Below are 8,699 nucleotides of genomic sequence, written 5' to 3'. Positions count from 1 at the left end.
ATTTTTGTCTATTGCAGAATAGTTTTGAAAGTAACTGAAATTTAATTAGAAAAAAATAGCTGATCTGGAATCACTGGTTGTAACTGCATATGACTTTTCTTCTAAAATAGTAATTAACAAAAAGGCTCGCTACTTGCTTTGACTTCAAGTTGTCTAAATACAAAACAAACCTGCGAGAAAATCTTACTTTACAACAGTCACTCGTGAATAGGAGATCATTTCTTGCAGCTAAAGAATTTGCACTTTATAACGAAAAATCCGGAGTGAGCGAATAAGAAAGAATAGAATAGTGAACAGCTTTCCGTGCAAAAACTTGTCCGTCGTTAAATAAAGTCTTCTGACTATAAAAGATACGCTAATCTTTTGCGTTGACGAAATTATCTTAAAGCATGTGGCTTTAAAAATCAATATATGATTTAACATATCAATAGGAATATTTGCTCTTAGCCAAAAACTTGCAGCTTTTCAAATAAACTTGAACTATTAGCAAACTGAAAGTGTAACGCGAAACTGTATAGCATGCTTTCTAAAAAGTTTTAGGTGTATTTTGACTTTGCTACAAACTAATGGGGTTTCAGCGATTAACAAATACTTCGTGGAAACCTTGTTTCAAAGACTATTTGACAGCAATGATTGGCATTTAGAAGTAAATAGATGCATTTCTTGTCTAGCTGTAACAAGTGTTTTACCTAAGGGCAGGTGACTGCCTAGGAATTTTCAGAGAACTACAATACACTTTCTAGTTGCCCATACTTGTATCTTACAATTAGTGATAATACAAATTTTTTGTCAATTAAAAATGATCTGAATTTTTTTTTAACTATATGCAGAACACTGCTTACCACACATAATCTGATCGGTAGGCCAGTGACTTCTTATACGTACTGCAAGAATCTACTTAATTTTAGTTTGACCATCAGTCTTTAAACAGCCATTTTCTCATGTTTACGTTTAATAGAAAAAAGTCAATGGTTATAAAATTTGTCTAATGCAGCAAACTTATTTAAAAAAAATTTTATGTCTTGTAACTACCAAACAATCGCTTTTCGCATGATTTATCAAACTAAAAAATTCCATTAATCTGTAAAGTGTATTGCAAGCAATTCTAAATCATCCATACCAAAAGGGCAGCCAGTTTTACGATAAAATACCCACAGCCACTAATAAAATATCTGCCATCAAATTCGTGTTTTTTACATTGATTTAAAGTCTACAAGCGTTGAATCAATGTAAAAACGGCCTGATTTGCTGAAGCCCTTTAAAGCTTGCGTAGCGACATCCGACGACTAGAGCAGTGCAGCGAAAAAGCTAATATTGAACAATTGTGTTATTTTTTTCAGATTGCTTATGAAAGTTGGTGATTTTTTAATCTATTGTCGTTGGTAGGCAATGCATGATAAGACAGGTGTTACTTTTAATTGGCTTCTCAAAATTTTCCTTTTTTTCTCATATCCAAGTCACTTGCTTCAGTTGAATTGTTAGTTTCCTTATTTGAGTGATTTAGTACAGAATGCAAGTTGTGCTCTGGGTTTGTGGATTAAAATCTGTTTTAATCAAACAAATTTTCTTAATTCCATATTTATTATAAACCAGTATTTTAACTCAAAAGAAGCCGATTGTAAAATGGTAGCAAAGTTCCTTGAGTCTAATAGCATCATGTGCCAATCAGACAGATGCTTGCCGACACAACCCTCTTTTCTTATAATTACTGTTTGTTGTCTTTAAAATTTTGAAATTCTTCATCAAATCCATGAGAGCTGAAAATGCATGTAGCCTACTGTGTATGAACCGTTGGTCAGAGACAGACATGGAGCGCTTAACTTTTAGATCGCTTCCAAAGACGATTTCACGCAACAGTTTGAAAGACAATCAAGTCGAGAATGGGTTAACGAATTCGACAATCTGTTTTTTACTGAACAAGCTAGTAATTAGTAGATCTATTCTTATGTCATTTAAACTTACCTCTGGTCAGATTCAGGCCCGGATTTAGGGGGGGCAGAGGGGGCAGTTGCCCCGGGCCCCCAAACTTTTGAAGGGCCCCCCTATGTGGTTAAAATGTGATTTTGTGTTATTGTTTTTCCTTTTGGCCTTTAAAGTTTCTGCAAAATGCTGTGCAGTACTGGACTGATGCTACTGTAGACGTAGAGATGGTTTTTCCCGCCGTAGGCGCGAAAAAATTTTTTGCATGGGGGCCCCCCGATCTAAAAGTGCCCCGGGCCCCCCATCAGCTAAATCCGGCCCTGGTCAGATTAACGTGAACTCTATCTTTGTACCAATTCGCATACTAGACCACCAAGACTTTTTAAACATCGCGCCATCTGGGGGTAAATACATATTGTGTTTTTTTCACACTAGGAGGCATTAAGTCACATGAGGATGATGATTCATGTGATTCCAAGTCGCTGTGTTGATTGAGAGCCTCCATGTTGAGCAGACGCAGAAGACAATTTAACAGGTAAAGAGCATGAAATTGACCTGAAAAAGTAGCCGACTTGCTCAATGGCCAACTGATTATGGCCTACGGTTCCAGTTGGTCTGGAGTCGATTCCAGGCCGGGTTATACCCAAGGCTTTTAAAAAAAACACTGTACCCATTGTGTTTTAGCAGTAAACGCCACTTTACGGTTGACTTGTGGCAGCGAATATAGCTATTAAATTATAGTTATAAGAGGCGATGTCGTTTAGCCTACATTTAGAATCAACCAATGCTAAAATGCCGTCGTTCCCATGAAATAGCTAATGTGTAGCCTACATTGCAGCCCTATTATTGTGATAAAATAATGCACGACAGAATAACTGAAATAATACTTCAAAATGATTGATGCAGAAAAGATACTAAGCTACTCTTGCTTTGAAAGCAAATAGTGTAAAATGTTCTTTCTGAAAGATTTTATTTGTCAAGCTTAACGCTATTTTTGGGAACATTCCCGAAATGGCTATTTGCTGAAAGTAGGCTAGACCTAAATTAGATCCCGAAAACGTAAGTTATTTCTTATTGTTGAGGGGGAGACAGATTTCCTTCCTGCCCCCTTTTGAATCCACTCCTGACTTTCAGCTGCCGATGCTTGACACGATGAAAAACTACAAAAATGTCACTTCAGAAATTTGAAGAAATGGAAGGTTGCAAATTTATTTGACACTGGACCATGACACGAAATGCCACGTCATCACTAAACACCAAGAATTTCTTTGTTGAGCCTTGCATCACGTGTTTCACAACTGTCGATGCACTTTGTTCAAACCACCGTTGCTCAATAAAGCATCACATGACAAGACACAAGGCAAATAAAAACAAAAGAAACTAATACAGTTGGAGTGTAAAATCACACTGATTGCAAGGTCTTTTTGATAACTCTTCTATTCGTTTTTGTCCACAGCAAACTGCAGATGTTGCATTGAACGCTCGTAAAACGCAACTTGAGAGCTGAAGTGCTCTCAATCTATCAACGGATTATCTTGATAACAACAAAATGGCAACAAAGATGAAAAAGGGAATTCCATCAATCAGCATTTACACTAATCCAGACAGTAGAATCTGTCATTTTTACATTGTCTCAACGTCTGCAGACGTAAGAATGACAGATCTCGCTGACTGGGAAGCAAAAAAATTCAACAATGACGGATCCAAAGGGGGGCAATTGCCCCCTTAAAACACAGAAAGGCAACTATTTTCACGGTGTATTTTACAAGGTAGGATTCATGTAAACCTACACATCATTGTGTTTTGTTGAAATCTCCTCTCCTCTGCAATTACTTGTTAGATCCTCTCCTGGTCACTAGTAGGCTGCAGTAACGCATATTATGTTGAGTTAAAAGTGTAACTTCCGTGGTAGCTGTAGGCTATGGCTGACACTTAAGAATGTCGTCTATCGAATGTAAAAAGAATAGCATCAATGCTAGAAAATCAGGCATTCTTTGCATCTGAAAGACGTTAAATCAATGTTGAAAGTGACTGATTTCTTGGCTGTGGAAAGACACCGTGTTTTGGTCTTTCAGTGGCCTCATCACTGCCTGTGCTACAAAACAAACAGAATCACTACGGGGGCCACAACACTCACATTCGACTGTTTAACGCAGAATGACGATAATGCGACTTGACTGGGTAATGGAACGATGCAATAACACAGAGAAATATCACAACACCACAGTAGCAATCAACGGTTCAATGAAATAGTGCCAACAAACCAGCCAGCAAAATTGGTTCTTTTTACATTGATTCAACGTCTGCAGACCTTGAATCAGTGTACAAAGAACCAATTATGATGGCTGGAAAAAGACAGTAATGTGGAGATATAAGTAGATGTACAAAATATGATGAAAATATTGAGAAAGACACAACAAACCGGCGGCAAGAAACGAAATAAAAACAAGACAACTATGCTTTTAAAAATATCAACAAGGGCCGATAACACGGATGGATCCATTTTGGAAGTGGATTATTCAAACAATAATAGAAAACACTCTTGAATGTATTGATATTGCGACCCAAGCAAACTTTAACCTACACAAACGGCAATAATGATATCTCTATTCTGTGTAATTAAGCAACTTTACATTCCAGCAGTAAAATACTTCAAGTCACTATTTCACCAGCAATGAAAGGACAATAAAAACAACGCCTAAGCACAAACATGGATTGAATAAACAGCAGAGATCGCATGTCTGTGCTCTGAGTTCCTGTCATGTTTCCTGTCACAACAAAAGATCGCGTCAACGCTGCTAGCAGTAAGAGTTTTACTGTGGGTTGTTTTTATACCAATGCGAGCTGAGATACACTAAAGACTGAGCTTTTAAACGTTGACTACCTTTCCTATTTTAGTGCAGGTCATTTAAAACTACAGAAAATTTTTTGAAATATTGTCGTGCACAACTTAAATGCTTCACATGCTGTCTTCCATACAAGTAGTCAGCATTGGAACCTTTGCTCTGAGTCAGCAAAAAGTTCCATTTTAGGTTTTAGTATTATATTTTTACTGGCTAAAGTTACATAAAAATATAAGAAGTGTAAAACTAGTTTAAACAAACCAAACGTTTATAACTTGAATAATATTAAAACATAACACTTTAATACGTTCTTCATCAGAAAAATTGAGATTCTTCTACTTACAATACGACATCTGATTTAAAACAAATAAAAAGCCTAATTTTTTTTTAAACTGTGTTATTTTTATCCATTATGTTAAGTTCTGCCTTGTTGATGAATTAAAATTATTGATCATGATTACCCTTTGTTTGTAAATACAAAACTGATTTGAATCGTCTACTTATCCTCACGAAAATAAGCACAGAACACAAAGACCCTGCTAAAAATGAAGCTTTTGAATTAACACAACTACGCAATATGCATATCAATTTACACACGTGCAACAGGCAATAAAACAAATGAAATGAAATTAAAATATGAGAATACATAATAGCTCGGAATTTTAGAACATCACAGTAATATTTTCAACTTGAAACTCCTTTTAACAAAAGACAATGCTACATTGAAAACTTATATATAATGAATTTTACTTTACAAGCTAAATTAGAAATCGAAATACAAATCTTCTTATTGATTTGCACAAATGTAAATAAACTTAAACATAAAATATTATTAACATTTGAAATAAGCGCAATGATAGGTATAAAGAATAACACAACATTATGCAACATATTATTGTGTTACACAGCTCTTGAGTAATATTATTATGGTTGATGCTTATTACAGGATGACCAAACAAAGTATAGACAGTTAATGAAAGTACCAGTAGCTACATAAACAACCCAAAAGAAGTAAATATTTTATAGAGTTCTTAAAATTTTATCTCTTATACCACTGACATGTATGCCTGAATGATTTGAAAATGCTTATTTTGACAAAACAAATAAAACAACAATAATTTGTATTTCTAATAACAAAGTTACTGTGACAGCCTCAAAACAGACATTGAAAATTACATTTTCTAACCTTTTTGTCAATTGGAGGTTACAATTAAAACATTTCAGTACTAATAAAATTAGAACAAAATATTGTAGCAAAAACAATAAACCCAACTGAAGCCTTGTATTTCAAGACATTGAATTAGGATGCTTATTCACATCAAACTATCATGTGATCTGCATCGCACTTTTTGCTTGCACTTTTCAAATTGTATAAAGTTGTTCAACACTTTTTAAGTTTGTAGTCATAATTAATATAAATTTGTAACATCTCAAATCGAAATTTACTCACATATGATCGACAATTTGCAATGCGCCAAAAATTTATTTATTCACACTTGTTTCTAGTCTCCTGAAGTAAATAAATTAGAGTGATGTAGCATATTGTTCACTGTTCAGGTCACCATTGCAGCATCCAACAGCCCGACAGTGTCAGACAACCATTGACATAAATCGTTTGGTTGACTCACACTACATGCTCAATCTGCATTTTGCTGATGTCTCATCATGGTTAATTAGCACCCTCATTTTACTTAGTTTTGTTCTATTTTGCTGCCATGTTTTATTTTTTGCTACAACTTGTTCGAAGAACTGTATTGTGCCAACGGCAGAAAAATAAAATTTCATTATTATAGCGAATGTCTCACAATTGGTAGTCATAGTCTGGAGTCACAACATTGCAATGGGACAATTATATGCTTTAAAACATTGACTTGAATTCGGTTTTGCGTTATTTCTGCCGGCTGAAGTATCGAATCAGATTCAATATTCTGGATGCAATATTATTGTTCAATAGACTAGAATCCACAACTACTTGAGAATCCCCAATCCTAGAATACACTTGGTTAGATCACCTTGTAATTTGACAAACAATATATCAGAATAAGATCACAGAATAAACGATTTTGATTTGGTCATGGTTATTTCAACACAACACCATTTAAATATTTATGAAATGTAGAATTCCAAAGAATTTTCACGTGTGAATTTCCAGGCATTTCAACATCCAAAACTGGTTGCGTTTGCTGAGTTTTCCACTGCAAGCATGCAGATGCGCTCCAAACATTTACAGTACCATCTCCGCTTCCATCCACAATAGAAGGAGACTGATCAGGAAAGACATCATATACAAGAGTTTCTGGAGTTGCAGTTTCCGATGAGTAAACACAATGCACAGGAACAGACGGAGCAGACAGCAAACCTAAACTCATACCATTGTTTCTCCAGTGTTCCCAACACCATGTACAACCAATTCTTTTAAATAAATTCTCGTAATCATTAACTGTGTAATTCTTTTTCATGGTAACAACAATCTTTTGTTTGGTTTTAGGCCACAAATCAGGTCTTGGTAGCATAAATGCAAAGGCAGGAGCTGACCTTAAAACAGTACGAACTTTCAATGTAGGCATTGCCCAATCATGTCCCTCTGAATCTCCAGATAACAGGGCTTTGACAGCTTTAACAGAACCTAGATATGGTCCAGCAACTGATACAAAAGAATCAATAAACTTGTTCTTCCATGACTGACTGCAATGCTGAAGAAAAAAATATGAAAACATGCTCCCCATGCTATGACTTATCAAGACAATTTTTTGATGATTGTTGTTATAATAAGACTTTTCAACAAGCGCTGCCAAATTTTTGAAAAACATTTTGTGTTGGTAAGGAGCTAGTCGCCAGTCAAAGGGTGCACCGTAAAGATCTTTGTTTCGAGTATAGCCAAGTTGTACAACTAAATAGGAAACTAATGGTTCGAAATATTTGCTGCTGACAGCATATTTATCTTGGTCCAAATATTCAAAAGCAGTGGTTGAGCCAAAATCAGGTACACGAGTTTCAACCCCAGGGCTGTTTTTCACTTCTTTTGTGACGTTATCATAAATCATTCTAATATTGTCTACCCAACAATCTACTGCTAGTGGTAAAAGTTGCTCTAAGTTTAACCATATGCCAAACCAGTTTGATTCTTTTTCACAATATTCAAGACTTGTTGACTTGTTCAGTTTTGCTTCAATTTGAGATCCAAGAACACCAGGTATCAAGACAATGGGCTTTCTAATTTTATTGGTTGGATTTCTAGGTTTTTCAAAACTGACACCTCCAAAGTTAACATGTTTGCTCTGAAGAAGTGCTGACAAACAGGATGAAACAAAAATGCTCCATATAAACAAAAATAAATATAGCTTATAAAAAGACATTTTTGTTAAATAGGAGCCTACGGTATGCTGTAAATAGATGTTTCCAAGAAATAATATTTGAGTCAAACATAAATCAGGCGACAAGTAGTGGACAGCAGTCAGTAGGCTATTACACCTAAACTACCCCAAAGGCTTAGGCAACATACTAGTATAAAATTTACAAATAATAATTGTTGTAGTGGCCATTTAATGTATGTTGATATTATGTAACTCGTAACCAGTGTCACTGCATAATCACCTTCAGTGTTTTCTGGTACATACGTTGGAATTGATTACCACTGCACTGCACGTCGTAATCAATTAGCGGTCTGTACCACGTTCCTCAGTTTCATGCCTTTCATTTTTTTCTTGCTATATATTGCGTTGTTTTTGTACACTCAGTTAAGTAAGTACAAGAGGTCAATGGATTTTCACTTACTTATCACTATGTTTTGTATGTCGACAGTTTATTTGTCACTGCGACCTTAGTTACTTCATTTTTATTATATATGTCCAAAAATACAACAGACATTTAACAAATTTAAATAATGCGTGTTTTATGTAGCGCTGCATGCATTGCAGATATGGGTTGCTCCTCAAC

General features: G+C 35.3%; 1 pseudogene; it reads right to left on the bottom strand.

The window, feature by feature from the left end:
• Positions 1–4,045: 4,045 nt before the first annotated feature.
• Positions 4,046–7,907, bottom strand: LOC145766410 (lysosomal phospholipase A and acyltransferase pseudogene; annotated as a pseudogene).
• Positions 7,908–8,699: the final 792 nt, after the last annotated feature.

This window comes from Aplidium turbinatum, chromosome 3 (genome assembly GCF_918807975.1).
Source record: "Aplidium turbinatum chromosome 3, kaAplTurb1.1, whole genome shotgun sequence".
Classification (NCBI taxonomy): Eukaryota; Metazoa; Chordata; class Ascidiacea; order Aplousobranchia; family Polyclinidae; genus Aplidium; species Aplidium turbinatum.
This window is presented reverse-complemented; position numbering and strand designations above follow the sequence as displayed.